Here is a 19,563-nt window from a genome sequence, read left to right on the forward strand (position 1 = left end):
AAGAAAGAAAAAAAATATTACCACCGAAATTTATAAAGCAATATTTAGTTCGCTCAGGAGGAGGAGGAGGAGGAAGTGTGAAAGGTGCCGGACACAAATTCACAAATGTCAGTAGGCTTTTTTATTTTTTATTGCCTTTTTTTTTTTATGCAATCGACTCTGGACATATGCTAGGAAACCTGTTCTCTCGATCCAGTTACGTACCTACAACACACTGGCCCCTTCAGTTCGATGGCGTATTTTTGCCTTATACTTATGGTACTTATAAATGAATCTCCTCTCTCTCTCTCTCTCTCTCTGTTAGACTTCTTGTTGTAAAAGGGATTATGAGGGTTATATCTAAATCCTCTAGCTCGAAAAATCTCCCCAAGGCTGAATAAATTGGTCTGGAGACGACAAGAATAAAATGATAAAGCCGTCGCCAGCTTCAAAGGGTTAACGAAGGACAGATTCCCATTGGGCCTTGCACGTCTTACCGTATTTATTTTATTTGGTATATTCTTGCATTTTACGGACGATTTCTTTCACATCAGGAAAATCTTTATGAAGTGGAGATGAGTAAAAATCATCTGTGCATACCCGGTAGCAGGAATAAGTATAATAATGACAGACGTTACTCAACAGAAAAGGTTAACTGGCGAATATACGATGCTATGTCGACATTTACAGAAGAAAACATAAGTGTATATTAGATGCTTCATTTTCTCTTGCTACATCTGTGGGATTTGATTCGGAACAAGAAAGACCTCGCGTACTGAACGACCTGTGCCACTCCCACGACTTCAGTACCAAGTTGTGGTTGCGGGAAATTCTGTTCGACTTAGTCATTGAGTAGGAATGAGTCTCCTTGGTTATTTGTGAAAACAAAAACCAAATATAGTTACCGGAGGGTCTGGAGTGTATAGAGGAGTCTTCAGTTTTGGTATCGCTTCTAAAATTAGTGTAATCAAGGAAGTCTTTCTGTTAATATCAAGGAGGGACCACTCCTTAAGGACCGTATAAGCTGTGTGGTTTGTGTCGCTGTGTATCACGGCATACCAGAATATTTAACTTTTAATTTGAATGGCGCGGGTGTTGCACTCTCCTAAGTGTTCCTTCTGGCTTGCTTATGCGCTTTTACATTTGCTTTCTTACTTAATCAGTTATTTGGTTAATTATCGAGCTGTGTATATGCCATCTTTTCTTCCACCTGTCAGGTTAGTTAGCTATCTATCTATCTCTGTCTATCTATTTGTCTACGTACCTGTCTATTTGCCGATCTGTCTTCATATTTATCTACTCAGCATTCTCCTAGTTTATTCATCCGTCTCTGTCTCTCTCTCTCTCTCTCTCTCTCTCTCTCTCTCTCTCTCTCTTTATCACTCGCCTCTTTCCTCTTGAATTCCTCTTCACATTAGACCCGGGATTATCTCTTCTGTTCCATAATCCAGCCTCATAATTCTTCCTTCCATTATTCTCTCCTCCCTGTCTCATTTTCTCTCGCTACATTCTCTCTCTCTCTCTCTCTCTCTCTCTCTCTCTCCACTTTTCCCCCGTCCTCCCGAGTTACTCAAGCGTGAAGCTTGTTGGTGAAAATCAGAAAGAGGGAAGTATGGTGAGAGAGAGAGAGAGAGAGAGAGAGAGAGAGAGAGAGTAGGGAAGGAGGAAAGAAGGGAAGAAATGCTAAATGAGAGGGAGGGGGGAAAGGAAATGGGCATGGTGGAGAGATAAGGGGGAGGATGGGAGGAGAAGGAAATAAATAGGGATCTTGAGAGGGAGTAAGTTAAGACGGGCGAGGAAGGAAGAAGATGCAAGGTGGGAGAGAGGGAGGGGAAGGAAGAGTAGACGGCAGAGTGATGACTTAAGAATGGAAAAAACGAAAGGAGGAGGAGGAGGAGGGGGGAAAAGTATGGAAAAAATAGTGAATGGAGAAAGGGAAGGGGAGGAGATGCTTAAAAGGAAAGGAGGGTGAGGGGATAGAGGGATACAGATGAGTAAAGAGAGAACAGAAAGTTAGCAAAAAAAAACATGAAAGAAGTTGGAAGGGTGGATATAAGGAGAGTGAGGAGGGTTAATTACAGAAGGGTAGCAGTAAGAAGAGGAAAGATGGCTAATGAGAGAGAGGATGGAGGGGTGAAGGAAAATGAAGAGAATGAAAGAAGCGAGGGAGGAAAATTAGAGAGAATACGGAAAGGAATTTAAAGAAATAAATTGGAAACTTCGGTTAGATAAAGAGAGAGAGAGAGAGAGAGAGAGAGACTACGTTACATTATACTCGAGACTAGTTTAAGTTTTTATCCCCTCCTTTAAATGCACTGTAACTATATATTTGAAGGCAACTCTATGGTCTGTAAGCCTCAGTAAAAGGGAAATCAAAAAGCCCACATACCAGTGTTCCTTATAGTGCGCTCTTACTAGGCTAGTCTCGGCAAAACAACAGGTGTGTGTGTGTGTGTGTGTGTGTGTGTGTGTGTGTGTGTGTGTGTGTGTGTGTGTGTGTGTGTGTGTGTGTGTGTGTGTGTGCGTGCGCGCGCGCGCGCGCAGTAGGCTTTCACTACAATATGTCAGCCACTTCTTGCCGCATTCAATTATCTATGGTAAGTTTTTATATTATTCGACCCTTTTTTATGTCTGTTTTTAATCCTTACTCCCTTCCACGCGATGACGTTGTTTTCCTGTTACAGTAGATTCTTGCCACCTCCAGATGATATTATTCCGTATGGGTTTAGAATAAGCTGTATCTAACCCCTCCAGGTCGAAAAATCTCTCCAAAATTCGAATAAGATTATCTGAGGGTAGCAAGAATAAAATGAACAATACGTCATCGGTGTGAAGTGATTACGGTTTCAGTCCGGCGGTATCTTTTTTTTTTTATTATCATTTTTTTTTTTTTTTTACCTTTAGTTCGGTCTAATATTTTTCCACTTTATTTGTGCTGATACCAAACGATTGTATTGAGCTTGAGGGAGAGGTTTTGTAGTGATGGGGTAATGGAGGTTATATCTAAACCTTCCAGCCCAAAAAGCCTCTCCCCAGCTGAGTAAAATCGTCCACTGGGATTGTTATTATTATTATTATTATTATTATTATTATTATTATTATTGTTGTTGTTGTTGTTGTTGTTGTTGTTGTAGTTGTTGTTGTCTTGTTGCTGTCGTTATAATGATAATGATGATGATGATGATGATGATGATGAGGAGGAGGAGGAGGAGGAGGAGGATTTACTTTTTCCCGTAGATTAGATAACAGGTTTGGTCACAATTGCCCGTCTACCCGAGTGTGTTTCAGCCTTACCGTCTCCCTGTCAGTCTCTCATTCTGTCTTTGCGAGTGTGTTCCTGTCTGTGTGTATTTGCGTCTTTCTGTCTTCCTCTGTCCGTCCTTCTGACTGTCCGAAGGTGATACTGTTTGTTAATCTATCTGGCTGTCTGTCTCTCTGCTTGTCCATCTTTCTGCATGTCTGTTATTCTGTCTGCCCGAGTATGTTCATGCCTGTGTGAGGATGCTTCTGTCTGTTCGAGTATCTTACTGTCTGTCCATTTTTCTGTGTGTCCGTCGTTTCAGGCTGAAACTGCTGAAAAGATGTCTCTTATTTTGGAGGTCTGTAGGTGTTGACCATATCTGGGTCAGGTTCGAATAAGGTCATGGGTCAAAGGTCAGGGTCATCTAGAAATAGCAAGACTGAAACGTAAATGATGTTCTCGGGCGGAAAGGGGTAAACAAGGGGTGGTTTATTTATTTATGTATTTATTTATTATGGGTTAATTGTTGGCAGTGTGTGAGGGCGCCCTCCATCCATTCAATGGATGTAGTGCTGCCTTCAGGTAACTCTGCACTGAGTGACAAGCGATATACTTCCCTTTAACCCAGGAAGCCGTTTACTACGCTGGGTGGTAACCATTTAACCAAATAGATGTCTAGTGGTCTAGTGGGTTGAGGCGCTCCAGCTAGAAGTGGCGGTCGGGTTTATTGCTCACTTAATGCCACATGGGGATTTGCGACTGGTCATTCTCTTCTCAAATGTTGGGACTAATTAGCCTAGCCCCTGGCCCCTACGCTCCTGATGGGACAATAGGGGAATGAATGGTGATGATAATGGTGGTGGTGAACAGTGGCATTTTTAACAACTTATTCTGTGAGCTTGTTCCGTTCATCTGCAGTGTTACTGAGAGAGAGAGAGCAGATGTGTTATTTGTTATCCTACTGATAGGTGTGTGTGTGTGTGTCTGTGTGTCTGTAAGAGAGAGAGAGAGAGAGAGAGAGAGAGAGCAGATGTGTTATTTGTTATCCTACTGATAGGTGTGTGTGTGTGTGTCTGTGTGTCTGTAAGAGAGAGAGAGAGAGAGAGAGAGAGAGAGAGATGAATTGAGAGTAGTGTACTGTATATGATGAAACAGTAATTAAAGGCAGGATACGAGCGGAGATGAATAATGTGAGAGGCCTAATGAAGTGATGAATGAGAGGCGAGAGAGGTGAGTAATGAATGCAAGTGAAAGGCCAGTAAAAGGAGTGAAAAAAAAAAAATGTCCATTAACGTGACCTAAAGTTAATTATTATCCTCCCGTTTTTTCTCGCCGCGGGGCCTGTGTTATCAATTATTCTATTTATGGTCATGTGGAGGGAATGGATAACAATAGAGTGGTGAAAAAGGTATATCTGAGTGAATTTGAAGGAGGGAGGAGGCGAGGCAGGCCAAGGAGAAGGTGGAGGGATATGGTGGATGAGTGTTTGAGGAAGAGAGGTTTGATTGGAAGTCGGTGAGGCAAGGGGAGTGACAAGAGATCGAGCTGGCTGCATGAATATTGTGAGAAGCGCATGATCTGGGATTAGGCACCCGTTTTTAACGCAACAGCGTCCGGATTGACTCTATCGATACGTTCATGTGAATCTACACTACGTGATAGATGTTTTTGCCCTACCAGATAGAGCTAGGATTCCGGGGGCTTGAATGGTGAGTGAATGGAAGCGTGGCCCATTGGATTGGGCAAATTTGGGCTGTCTGGACTTTGCTACTCCTCACTCTGCCCTAGGGTGGGAAAGGAGGTCCTGATGATGATGATTATTATTATTATTATTTATCGTGCTTGGAGGTATATGTAGGCCTGTGTCTTGTTTTTCATTGTTCTTTCGTAATGCCTGTCTAAGGTAAAACAAGTTAATTCCCTACTTTTTCGCTGTTCAGGTGTGTGTGTGTGTGTGTGTGTGTGTGTGTGTGTGTGTGTGTGTGTTTGTATGAGAGAGAGAGAGAGGGGGGGGGGCTATGTGATGGTGTGAGTTGAATGGAGGGCAGCCTGATGACAAAGGACAGGGTAACATGGAGGCGATTTGTCCGTGGCCACCCTATCCAATATTAAGGCGTCTGGCCATAGAAATACTGAGTGCTACGGATGGACACATACCCTTCATACCGACACATGCCCCTCCATGCCGACTTATACCCCTCCATGCCGACTTATACCCCTCCATGCCGACACATACCGGTACCCTTCCATACCGACACACCCCTCTCCATACCGACACATACCCCTCTCCATACCGACACATACCCCTCCATACCGACACATACCTCCCCATACCGACACATACCTCCCCATACCTCCCCATACCGACTCATACCCCTTCATACCGACACATACCCCTCCATACCGACACATACTCCACCATACCGACGAGGATCAATGTATCTGTGGCAGAATCTTACCTCTAATGAGTTTTTGCTTCAGTATTTAAATGATGACTCCACAAAACAGAGTAAAGTGTGAACATTGTGGGCATGTTTGTGGGCTTTTTCTAAACCAGGGATTCCCAAATGGAGGGGAATTCCTTGGGGAGGGGGGAGGGAAATTTGATCATGCCAGGGGGGGAATAAACATACACGGCCCAAATTGCCTTTTTTGATGTTTTGTTGGTTATAGTTTTGACATTTTATGGCCAAACTTTTTGACTGTAAATGTTTGCTTCCTGGGAGTAAAGTTAAAATTTCGGTACTCATAATAATCATGCTACATAAAAGCACAAAATCTATACATTTTTCCTGAAGTTTGTATAGATATTCATAATACCGCCAGATTTTTTGCCGTGACGCATTTGAAGCTACCGTTAAGTGGAAGTGAACGGCCTAAATCTAGAATTATTTAAAACACCTCCAAAGAGGAGACCCCCACGTATGGGAGTTGAGGGGGTGGAGAATCATCAAAGCTTTCTGGCAAATGTGGAGAATGACCAGGAAAGTTTGAGATCCTCTGCCTGAACAGTGGTGTGTCGAACGTGTGTGTCAGCGTATTCATGACAATATCTCGATCTTACTGCGAAAACAGAGTTAGACCTATATCATTCTTACTCTTGGTCAAAAATTGTAGTTCCTCCATCTTGAATGCTGAGCGATAACAGTAAATTAACGTCCGAATACGGTGCTAGTCATTAAGAAATGTTATGGAAAAGAGGTAGAGCCATAGCACTGTATTTTTCTGCCAATGAGCAACGAGAAATATGCTGCAAATGGACGACAGTCCGGGCCAGTTCAGAGTAAAATCCATAGTGCAGGTGTGTCCGCGACCTTAGAGATTGTTTTTGTTGAGGTGTAGCCCAGTGAAGTGGGGAAGTGACCCAAAATCAGCTTACAAATCCCCACACCGACCGGCATACATACACACTTATACAGGGGGACCTACGCTGTATATTATCCGAGTTATCTTCAATTTTATACAGCTTACGATAGAACAGTACAGCGACTTTATTTTACACGTTAGATGCGACTTTATTTTACACGTTAGATGCGACTTTATTTTACACATTAGATGCGACTTTATTTTACACGTTAGCTGCGACTTAATTTTACACGTTAGATGCGATTTTATTTTACACGTTAGATGCGACTTTATTTTACACGTTAGCTGCGACTTAATTTTACACGTTAGATGCGATTTTATTTTACACGTTAGATGCGACTTTATTTTACACGGTAGATGCGACTTTATTTTACATGTTAGATGGGACTATTTTTCACGTTAGATGCAACCTAACGTTCACTACCCTAAGCAGAGGTTTTACAGTCGAGGTCAGTAGTTGTGTCAGAGGAAGGTACAGTCGGAGTTAAAAGTTTTATCCATACTTCTCATTCCTCCCCCATACGACGGAGAGCAGCCTTCCTTCTCGTACACTTTTGTTCTGTGCTTCATATCGCTATCACGTGAAAATAAAGTTCGTGTAATGCTTTCCGTTGCCACAAACTGCAAAGATGTGTCGGCTGACTTTTGTTCATGGCTGTGCGTTGCATTTTTGACTCTGTGACACAACGGTTGATTTAGATTGTACTTTCTCTACTACAGTCTTACCATCACAACTTTGGACTCGATTGCACATCATTTGTTCTTTTTTTTTGGGGGAGGGGGGTTACGCATGACGAATATTCATTTCGCTGGGCATTATGCTTTATTTCGTGCTGTAATTTGCTTACTTTTGCATTATTGGTTGGTTGCACCTCACGATCTCTTCCTTTTTTATTTTTATAATTTGTTTTGATTACGACATATCCACCCACTCCTCTTGTGAGAAAAAAAAAAAAAACTCGTGGAAAAAATCGAGGAGAAAAAAACTCGCGGAGAAAGAAACACGTGGAAAAAACTCGCGGAGAAAGAAACTTGTGGGAAAGAAACGTGGAGGAGAAACTCACAGGGGAAATATTCGTTGGGAAAGTACCGCATGAGAGGAAAAACTCGCTTGGAAGAAACTCATCGGGAAAGACTTTACGTGATATAAAATTGAGGAGGGAAAACTTGTAGGGAAAAAGTTGCTGGGTAAAACTAGCAGAGAAATATCCGGGGAAAACTTGCAGAAAAGAAAAGAAAAGTGGAGAAATCTCACTGGGAAACTATACTCCCAAAAACTCATAGGAAAAAAAACGTAGGAAAAACATTCACGATTAAAAAATAAAAATGAAACTCAAGGGGAAAGGGTCGCTGGGAACAAAAACTTACGGGAACACGCGAGAAAAAAAAGAAAAAAAGAAACGGCCGATGAAAAACTGCAGGAAAAAATTATGGGGAAAAACGTAAGGACAAATCTTGCAGAGAAAAACTTACTGGGAAAATTACTCGCAGGAAAAATAACCTTGGAGAAAACGCGTGCGAGGCAAAAAAAATAAATAAATAATAATAATAATAATAATAATAATAATACGTAGGAAAAAAAATGAATAGGAAAAGCTCACGGGGAAAATATTTGGGAAAAAATGAAGTTTGAAGAAATTATGGGTAAAAAAGTACACTGTAAATAAAAATATCCACCAAAGTTGTTCACCGATACATATGATGAGGCGACCTTGTTGTGGAGGTAATGGCCTGAAATGACACTTGCGGGTCGTAGGTAGTTTGGATCAAGAGAAAATGAGAAAGCTGAATATCTGAATAGGGAGAGAAAAAATAGGTGAGGTAAAGGAAGAAGCGAGCAGACTGGGATGGTGGCAGGCGGACGCAGTGATTTAGACGGTGTGGGTGTGGTGAAGGTTTAGATTATGGATTTCCCCTGAGAACAACAAGAAAAAGAGCAAAAACAAGACAATCAAGAAGTTCAAAATCAAGAATGGCATCAGTAAAAAAAAAAAAAAAATAGTTGTTGCCGTCATTTACCTGTCATCTCACTACACAGATAAAAAAAATAATGTGAGTTGAGATGATGCTGAAATGGATGATACGAGATGAGTAACGAGGGAGGTGAAAGATGAGAAATGGTACTCAATTCCACCCCACCTCACCCCGCTTCACCAGATGACAGTGAAAGGCAGCTTGCACTGCATACACATTCACTCACGCTCCTTACGCACACACACACACACACACACACACACACACACACACACACACACACACACACACACACACACACACACACACACACACACACACACACACACACACACACACTGTCATGTACCCCATACTCAATCCAATGCACCCCACACGCATTCTCACGCATCCAACAGGCACTTTCATTCACACGCACCACGCACTTACACGTCACTCATCCCACACCCACTAACGCACCCCACACGTACTCACTCCTACTCGCATTCTCAAACACACTATCACGCACCTCACACATAGCCTAACGCACCACACCCACTGTCACGCACCTCACACGCTATCATGCATCTCACGCACTCTTACGCACCGCACATGCACCTCGGTTTCACCCTTTCCAAAATTCCTCTCACTCCGTCTGTCACGAACTTACCAAAAAATAAAAAATAAAAAAGTGACGAAAGAAACGGAAACAAATCCATTCCACATAACTCTCTCTCTCTCTCTCTCTCTCTCTCTCTCTCTCTCTCTCTCTCTCTCTCTCTCTCTCTCACGGATAGTGGAAATAAAAAGGGGATTGGTTATTGTTATAATTTTGCAAGGCGAAAGAACGTTATAATGACTTAATGTACCGTCGATAAAAAAGACGAAGAAGAAGAAGATGATGATGATGATGATGATGATGATGATGATGAACTGCGCAGGAGAGGTACAATGATATCAGAAACAATCAGTATAGCCTATGAAATTCCTGGAAATGTCTGTGTAGTTCGGTAGTTATTTTATTGGCATAAGAATCTGCATACAGAAATAATATAGAAACGATACCGAGTAGAAAATATGTTACAAGGAAACGATGTGCGAGATCCTTATGTAAGCAAATTTAACAACTTGGTGAATATCATCGAGCATTCTCCAATACCCGTCTTCCGTGCTGTCGAACTGGAACCAAATGTGAACCGACACCTTTTTATTATTGTTCCCATAACTCCCATTGGCACAGTTACGAGGAAAAAGAAAAAAAACTTGAACTGGTCCAGTGGGGAGAACATATCATCATCATCAGCAGCAGCATTTTCATAATCATCATTTTCATCATCGTCTTCATCATCATCATCATCATCATCATCATCATCATCATCATCATCATCATCATGACCTTTTCCGACCTAAGAGTGGGGTGACGAAGCAAAATACAGTTATATCAAATTTAGTTCAGGAACAAGAAATTAATATGTAATGTGTATCTGTCTCATATAGCCATAGTTACAAAGATGTGTATTTGTATATATCGCTCCGACACTTTCACATAACAAGAAAATCACCCAGACACTTGTAGCGGAAAAAAACAATCACAAATATATATCGCCTTATTAAATTTCTCGTAATCAGGGCAACTCTAGATAACTGTGCAGCTAACGCCACACTGTTTTATTCAACTGGGTGTGAGTCATGACAGCATGAGAGCAATAAAACAGTAAAGGAAAAAAATGTACTGTAGTGAATTTCACGTAGATAAGTTGTGCAGTTTCCAAGTAAATAATAAAAAATAAATAACTAATCATATGAAAAATCCATAACTCATGAAACAATGGGACCAAAAATAAAAATAAGCAGTTATAAATATCTCACGCACAAAAGCTATTAAAAAAAAAAAAAATCTGCTTAGGCGTAGTGGGCAAAAATGGTACAAAAATATATCAGGGAGATACAATGACAAAAAAAAAAAAAAATACAAATATATTTTACGCATGTACGGCGAATAAACTATAAAGAAAAAACATTGCAGACATATTTCCTTCCTGCCCAGTATCTGTAAAACGTCACAAATATAACTTTCCCAGACACACTGACAATACAGGACTAAATCTTTCTGAAAGACATCCCCTTCAGAATGACACTTTACTTTTGTAATGGTGGCTACCTGTGGGCGATTAAGTAATTCAAGACTTTTCTTGACTGAAAGGATTAAAACAAACTTCTCTAAACCATTTTCTGTTCGGACTGCTGTTGTTTTATTTTTGTTGCCGTGCAACTCTGAGTATGATCTGATTATAAAAGAACATCCCATGTTTAGGTAAATACTCTCGGCCTCAGTTTAGTACTGTTTTTTCAAACTTCTCTCTCCATGCAGAGCCGAAACACCCGTTCAGCGTCGAAACAAAGCTGAATTATTGAGAAAATAGAGAAAATTTCCCACAGTCTTTATTAATGTAAAGTTTTGATATATTTCATCCAGGCACAGAATTACGAAAGCGTCCAGAATAATATTTTTATAATGAGGTAATTATGCCCTAAGTCTAATAATAAAACTCTGAAATATATTGCACTCAGTCATATGCTTAAGAAAGAATATCTTTAATTGTAATAAAAATCTCACAGTCTCAGTCACACATAAATCTGTATTACTGTACTTAAGTCATAATTTGAACAAAAAAAAAAAAAAATGCCTTATATGAACAATAAATTCCCACAATCTCTCTCTTAATGAAAATCTTATATATATCTGTCAGGAATGCTGTGAAAGGAAATATGTAAAGCTTTAAAAAAATATATATTGTTATAGCACTGGCTTGCTGTGAAAGGAAATGTGTAAAGCTTTCAAAAAAAATATATATATATATTGTTATAGCACTGGCTCTCGGCGAACATGACTGTGAAAGTAGAATACTGTACGTTTTATCTGCAAAATTGACGACCGCACATTTTTTCACTCCTTTCACTCCCATTACGGCGTTAGTGCTTTATTCTCGCTAACTTCGAAGAAACTTTATAAGACGGGGAAGTACATTCAGGAGAGGCCCGGTCAGTCAGTTACACCCTAACGATTTTCATACGTAAGTTGCTTCATTCTAGCACAACCCATATGGTGCTTCATTTTAGTTCTCTCAGAATTTCCACACGCAAGATGCATCACTAGCAAAGCCCCATGTGGTTTCTGCACTTTAACAGAACCCAGCATGGTTCCAGATCCGTCGAACACAACTTCTATACTTGTTTCAACCCTCTCTCTTCAGTTACATTGATCGTATTTTATCCCTGCTAGTTTCGAAAGCTTATATGTAGATTAGGAGAGACTTTTCGTGCTGGAGGGAATAGATAAACTGTAAATGAACGCCTCTCCACTAGATATCCATCCTAAACTGTGCAAAATCGGCAGGAGATGGTATGACGAAAACGAAAAGGCTTAGGTTGAAGAATTTAACAGTGAACATCTTGAGGTTGATTTTTACCCTCTGGCGGCGAAATTTTCTCTTCTGTAACCGAAATTGCTTGGCATTATCCTCAAGAAAATACTTAAGCCTTCCAGTAAGAGGACACTTTTTCTGCTGTCATGGAGTTCTTATTGCACAAGAACGGCTCTTCGAACTGGAAGGGTTTGATATAGCTTTCGTTTACCCTTCAGCACGTGAGGTTTTTGCTAAGTTAAAGTCATATGCAGGCACCAATAATGATGTTTAAAAAGTACACCGTTGAGTTGAATTGGTTTACCCCTTCAGTCTGGTGACATTATTTTTTCGTACAATCTCCGGGCGATTTTACTCAGCTCTCTGTAGACCTCTCGCAGTGAAGGGGTAATCAGGGCTATGTTCTAAATCGCTTTCAGAAACCTTCCCCAAAGCTGAATGAAATATCTTGTATATAGCAGAAATGAAAATGTGTATAGCCTAGTTGAAGTAGCATTAAGTTTTATACCTGAGAAACCGCTTCGTTACGAGAGGTGTTTCTGAGCTGAAAAAGTTCTCCGGAGGTAGCAGTAGTAAAATAAAGTAAATATGCCATCGTTGTCGTAGTGGAAGGGGTGAATGGTACACACACACACACACACACACACACACACACACACACACACACACACACACACACACACACACACACACACACACATATATATATATATATATATATATACACCGGGAGGCATTGATGAAATATTGCACCTGTGATCGTTTTTGTTGTGAAAGCTTCGCGATTGTGATCTCAAGGCGTGTTTAATTATCGATTTTCTTCAGTAATTTCATATTACATTTGATATCTGCTCATACTGATTTTCAAAATAATATCTTTTATGATTGAGTCAGGAATAACTTTGTCTCTCTGTTTTCCTATTTTTGTGTCATTTACCCTTTCCACCTGAGGACGCCTTTTTCAGTTTCATCAGGCTTTCACCAGACGATTTTATTTTCTTTTTTTTGGGGGGGCGTGGGAAGGACTTCTCGTACTGAAGGCCATAATTAAGAAAAACACTTAATAGAGCAGAAAGTCCCACCGAAGCTAATATATTCGTCTGGAATTAGCAAAAGTAAAATAAAGTAATATGCGTCATTCCAGTGAAGGAATTAACAAACCCCAGTTATTCCATCAACCACTTCGCTTCTAGGGCTATCTCTCTAGTTGAAAAGTTCGTCTGGTAGTGAGAAGGAAAAAACTTATTATAGCTACTAAAGAGAGAGAGAATATTGGATTTCATGTGTAATCTTTTCGACAGAAGTAAATTATTTTCCCCCAGCTGAAGGAAGTCGCTGGCATTATATGAAGAGGAATGAAAAACATCATACTAAGTGGGTGAATAACGCTGATGGAAAAATGAACCGGTGCATATGTCGCATTCGATGTCAGTGGATCTTGACATACTTTGATATACAGTTCAACAGGAAAAAAATATGCTTATCGCTCTTGTAGACTCTTGTGTCATCTTCAGTGCGTAGTAGAATAACATCAGTCCGAATTATGTTTTTTATTATGGTTGCGTCCTTTATTTAATTATACCTGTGTATGTATGTATGTATGTATTTTATTGTTATCAAGGCGGCTTTATTTATCTTTATTGTAATCTCCAGACAGCTTTATTCAACCTAAGGACTACTTTTCGTATTAGAGAGGTTATAGCCTTCATTAACCCCTTCAGGAATAGAGAGATCAGTCCTAAGCTTAATAACACCGAAGTGGAGCTATTCTCATTATAGTAAAAAAAATAAATCGTACTGACGAGGTTTTGCCGACTCGATTTAGTACTCATTCGATATTGTGTCACACGCACAGAAACTCTCTTCACATTTGCAGTTTATCCAAGAACCAGTATATACGTATATCTGTAACTTCTTTTTCTCGCATTCGTGCATCAATTCTTCATCGGTGTCAGAAGTTCACTTTACATGTGTTATGTTATTCTGACGGATGTAATGTGTTCCAAAATCGGCTCATAATCGAAGTCATCTTTTCTTATTCGTATTTGTAGTGTAACCAGGGATTAATATGTGTGTCGCTATGCTAAGTCTTTGCATTGAGCTTTGCACCAATGTTCATGCCTTCATTTCTAATCCCAGACAGTCCAGAACAACGTCAGAACAATCAAAACAACCCCAGACAGTCCCCAAGTAACCCTATAAACACTAAACAACGCCAAATAACGCTACAACAACGCCAAACTAGAAAGCACCCAACGAGCACATACCTACGCCAAGTCCAGTACAGTAAAATATATTATTTACAGCTGTAATTCCTTTTTCCTACCACACGAATACTTAACATATTCAGTTAATTCTACGGTCTCAGTATACCATGTTACACACACTCAGAGAACGCATACCTCCCCCAATGCCGGTAAAATGTATTATTTATCCCTGCATCCGGATTCGATTCCACATCAAAATAATAATCTCTTTCTTGAACCACTGCCCACCTATCCACCAAATCTGAAATCCGATATCAGCTTTTTGGGATTGTACATAGACAAACAGACATGAATGAAACAGACCAGCAGATATGGATGAATACATAACTTCTGACCAGTTTCGTTGGAGGAGGTAACAGCGCCAAAGCAAACAAATTCGCCGTTCTCTTGCTTGCGGAAACCAAGAGAGTCGCTCAGCTGGCAGATGATCACTCTAGTTACTTTCTCCGTCTGTGTCTTCCAGGCTCTCTCAAGGGGGTGTGGGAGCAGCGGAGAGCGAGGGAGGGACGGGAGGGAGTGGGAGGGGAGGGGGATGTAGGAAGAAGAGAAGGAAGGGAAGAATGGATGTGGTGGCTGGAGGGAAGGACGGGAACGGAGGGAGGGAAGTGTGCGTGTCCGGGGTGAAAGCGAGGGAGGTGCAGTGGTGAATGGAAGGAATGATGAAGGGATGAATATTTGTTGATGAAGATAGATGAGAGAGAGGGGGGGGGGGATTCGGTGGCTATAAGAAAATGAGTGAGAAAGAAGTTAAACAAAAATGACCATTAAAACGTTAAAGAATGCTGAAGACGACTATAATAACAAATCAAAGCAAAAAAAGAATTTTAGAGGAATATGAGAACAAGGAAAGGGTGGAATATGTTACGATTTGAGGAAAATGGAAGACAAACCAGAAAGTGAAGACTAATGAAAATAAAGGGAAATTAAGAGGAGAATGAAGAATGAAAATGTCAGGAAAATGAGACTGAAATAAGACTGAAAAATTGAGGAGTTAGAGAAATAGGAGAAAAAAGATAGCAAAATGCGGAAGTTAGAGACATGGATAGAGTGAAACAGTCTTAAGTTAGAACACAAGGAAAGAAAGAAAGGTGAAAATTAGAGAGAATGGGACTGAACAAAGAATGAGAAACGCAAGTTGGAGAAAAACGTACTAAGGAAAGACCGAAGAATGCAGAAGTTCATGGAAAACGGGAAACTAAGGAGGGAGTGAAGAACGAGGAAGGCAGGGGAAACTGGAGGGGTAAGAAGGGAGAAAACCGAGGAATGTAAGAAGACAACTACTTGATCTTGTTTGTTTATTTATTTATTTATTTATTTTTATGGTTCCTTCTGAATGACTTAATCTTTAGAAGGGAAAACCGTGACTGATTGGAGATTAAGAAGACACTCCTTTTATCCCCTCGGATTTATTACGTATTTTTTATTTTGTTGCTATGCCCAGACGATGTCACTCAAGTTTGGAAGGGCCTGCAGTAGCGATGGGGTTAATTAAGACTATAATATATCTCCTCCTGTTCGACAAGTCACTTCCAAGTTAGGCAGCAGAAATAAAACTGAAAATGAGTTATCACACACACACACACACACACACACACACACACACACACACACACACACACACACACACACACACACCAAGCAGAGATGAGAGGATAGCAACAGTTGTAACTTAGAGTGACACCGGAAAAGGTCACTAGGCTAAAGGTAAGGTCATGGGAGGGGGAACTGTGAACAGGTCAAGGAGGTGTCAGGTTGCTTGCATGATTCAGATTGGGTTAAGATTAGATCAACTGAATCCTCAACTCACCTAGGTACTGTAATATTTACACTGAATAGTGTTTTATTTGTACGTTTACAGAGAGAGAGAGAGAATGGGGAGGGGGGAATGTTCATAGTTAATTCGGTAATTGCATATAGAAAGGAGATAGTAATCGTAATCTAACCAGACCTAACCTAGCCTTCGCACCCCACCCAAACCTCATCTACTCTGCCAGCTCAATCACCTTTGGAACGTGTTAAACGTAAACAATGTCTAAAGTATTGTACACTCAGTAGAAAAATATTCGGCATCCCTGGGGGCGATGGACATTGAAATGATTCGTTGAAGTGAGTCCTTCTTCATTTGGTAGTGCTGTTAATTCAGAGAGTTTGGTCCCTGTGTCAGATTGTATCACACCACAAAAGTGCCTAATAACTCTTAAGATAGTGAACTGTACGTGTAAGTTGAAGGAACATCTGGGTGGCCCTCGGTCTCTCTCCTATTCATTCTCGAGAGCCAGGGTGCGTCTCTGGATGTGTCGGGTCGGGAAGCTGACAAAGGAGGTGTTGATTCTTTCCCTTGCCTGATTTTCCTGATTTGGTTGTTGAGTTTATGATTGAAAGGAAGATGTGGGTTTTGTTTGCTTGTCCGCCGCTGGGGCATGGTGGCTTGTCAGTAGGGACGTGCTGATTGCTAGGATGGAATGGAATGCCTGGTAATGTAAGGTGAAATGTACATGATATGTGGCTTAGGATGCGTTGAGTGAGATGGATTGACTGGTGGTGTGATGTGGAGTGTGCGGGACATGTGGTCTGCGATGTGTGGTTTGATATGTGTGGGGTGGGAGGGACTCTGTGGTGGTGTGATGAAATAGTATGGTGAATGGTAGGTGTGATGCGAGATGAGGTGGTACGCGTGGTGGGATATGTGCGGAAGTGTACGTGTGTCGGAATGTCGTGGTGTGAAATGTGTGCTGTGGTATGGCTTTTCTGGTGATGTACTGAGGTGATATGTGAGTAGTAGGTATGATGTGGTGGGTGATGTGTAGTTGGTGTATGTGGTAGGATAGGCTTAAAGGCATGGTAATTCTGTGTGTGTGTGTGTGTGTGTGTGTGTGTGTTGTAGTATGTTTAGTGGTATGCTGATATGCTACCTGAGTGGACGGTGCGTTAGTATGATGTGGTATATGCTATGTGAGGAGTGCTGAAATGAATGGTAGGTTGAACAGTGATATGTGAGATGAGCTGGAATGTGGCAGAATATGATACGGTGCTGTGGACGAAGATGTGGAACGATGCGGTAGGATGTGAAATGTGCCTTGAGGTTTTAAAAAGGCTGTTTAGGATGTCGGAAAAGCTTCTCGAAATGTTATCAAATCCAGTAAATAATCGGAGTGAAGGGATAAAACAGGGTGGCCCGTATATTGTGCGGTCCAATCTTGTGTGCTGCATGGACGACTCAGCCTGCTTTTCTGAAGAGGAACGATATTTTGCCTCCTTCATGAAATTAGTAGTCAGTCAAGCGATCAGTGGACGTGAAAAAAAAAAACACATAATATAAACCTGAAAAAAAAGAAGAGAATTAAGAAAAGAAAAGGAAAAAAGAAAGAACATGCGGAATAAAAATGATGTAGGTTAGACACTGGTAACAGCAACTAAGCCGTCCCTGCAACACATGAAAGCTGGGTTATGCCACACACGGACCACCCTGCAATATTAGACTCATGGGTGTCCGTGGTTAAGACAGGATATGAGGATTTTGTCGCATTGGCTGCCTGCAGAATGAGATACCGCATTTGACGATGGGTTTCATATGAACACGATATTATTCCCATAAAAAAAAAGAGGGGGAGGGAGAAAACAAAATAATAAAAAGAACAAGCTAAAATGTATGTTTACGGTAATGTAGCCTCTTCCGATGCGGTTTCACGTGAGCAGTGTTGATGTAATTTGAGTAATATGAACTTGTGTATACTGTACAGTAGATAGATCTCATGACCACAAATGAACTTTTTACTGTCTGTGACCTCATGATTTTGCTAAGGTGAAAGAATTTTAACTGTACAGGTGCTATAATGTAGGACTTTTCAATAGACTTTCATATAAGGATGATTGTCATAAGAGTAATATAAGTCTAGTATGTGTATAGAAGTTTCCACCTCTTCGTGTCCACAGAAGTTGCAGAGGAAGGTACGGTAATGAAGCAGAAATGCAGACGAGTAAAAGCATGGTAATTCATACCTCAGTAGTGACAGTTCTTATTGGACTTTTCTTTATCTCAGAAGGCATTATTTCACTCGTTTAATACGATTATGTATTTTTTATTTTTTTTGCTACGGTTCTGCCTGACGGGTTTATTCAACTTAAGAAGAGACATATAATCTTACGGGCCACACCCTTTTCCATCTCATTTTGGCGCTAATACTCACCGTCCATACTGAATGCATGTTAGGCTGTCTCATTTGGGACTGGTACAATGATGCTGGCAGGGTTGTTTATGACATGACGGCGGGTCTTGTGATGATCAGTAAAGTCTGTGTTCATGACTTTCAAATAATCAGGCTGTTCCCTGCCCCTGCTTGGGATTGAGCCCGGGTCCTTTTGTTCAGCAGCCAGCTTTTCCAACCACCCGACCACCACCTCCTCGTTCATGATTAATTGAGGCAGCTTTTAACCCCTTCAATGCAGTAATTCTCTCTCTCTCTCTCTCTCTCTCTCTCTCTCTCTCTCTCTCTCTATTACTGTGTATGTGTGTGTGGTTGGTGGGGGCGCTCAGTGTGGTAGGTGGGGGTACTCACCATCCACTCACTCGATGTAGTGCTGCTCGGGTGACTGCTCTTTCCTCTCTTCCTTCCTGCCTCTTCTGTCTTTCTTTGCTTCATTCTTTCCTCTTACTTCTGTTTACTTGCGACTTTACACTGAGTGACAAGCGAAAGGTTTCCTGTACACTAGGAAACCATTTACCACGCTGGGTGGCACCTAGTGGGTAATTATGACGCTCCAGTCGGATTGAGCCAATGCAGGTTTATATCCAAGGAGTGGTTGGGGTTTATTGCTCACATAATGCCACTCAGGGATGAGTGATGTTGATCATTCTGATCTTAAATATCAGGACCAACTTGCCTAGCCCCGGGCTCCTACGCTCCTCATAGGGCAACATAGGATTAGATGATGTATTTATGTATGTATGTAAAGTAAAATGAGTATAATATTTGCTTTGGTCTGATAAAATCCCATGTTGTGTTAGCTTGAAAGGGTCGCTGGAAATAGCTCTCAGTTTAATAAAATCGTCTTGTTACCCTGAATAAAGCATCCGAGCTAGACCACAGTACCGCATGGAGATGAATAAAATCGCCTACTGTTTTGCTGTTGTCGTGGCCCCAGGTTTATCTGAACGTGAACCCCTGTGGGCTGCATTCTGAAGTTGCCCTGATCCTGCAGTCCATCACTCTCCTTTCAGGGAATATGGAGGGAGCTGGGGGAAGTTTGTTTTTCCGGGCATTGGCGTCGTCAGCTTATATCGGTGCCACCACATGAAGGCATCCCTTCGTAGAACGTAGCCCGAATAAAGCAC

The sequence above is a fragment of the Coenobita brevimanus genome, chromosome 100, assembly GCF_032717465.1.
Source record: "Coenobita brevimanus isolate Jiangsu-jjx chromosome 100, ASM3271746v2, whole genome shotgun sequence".
Taxonomy (NCBI): domain Eukaryota; kingdom Metazoa; phylum Arthropoda; class Malacostraca; order Decapoda; family Coenobitidae; genus Coenobita; species Coenobita brevimanus.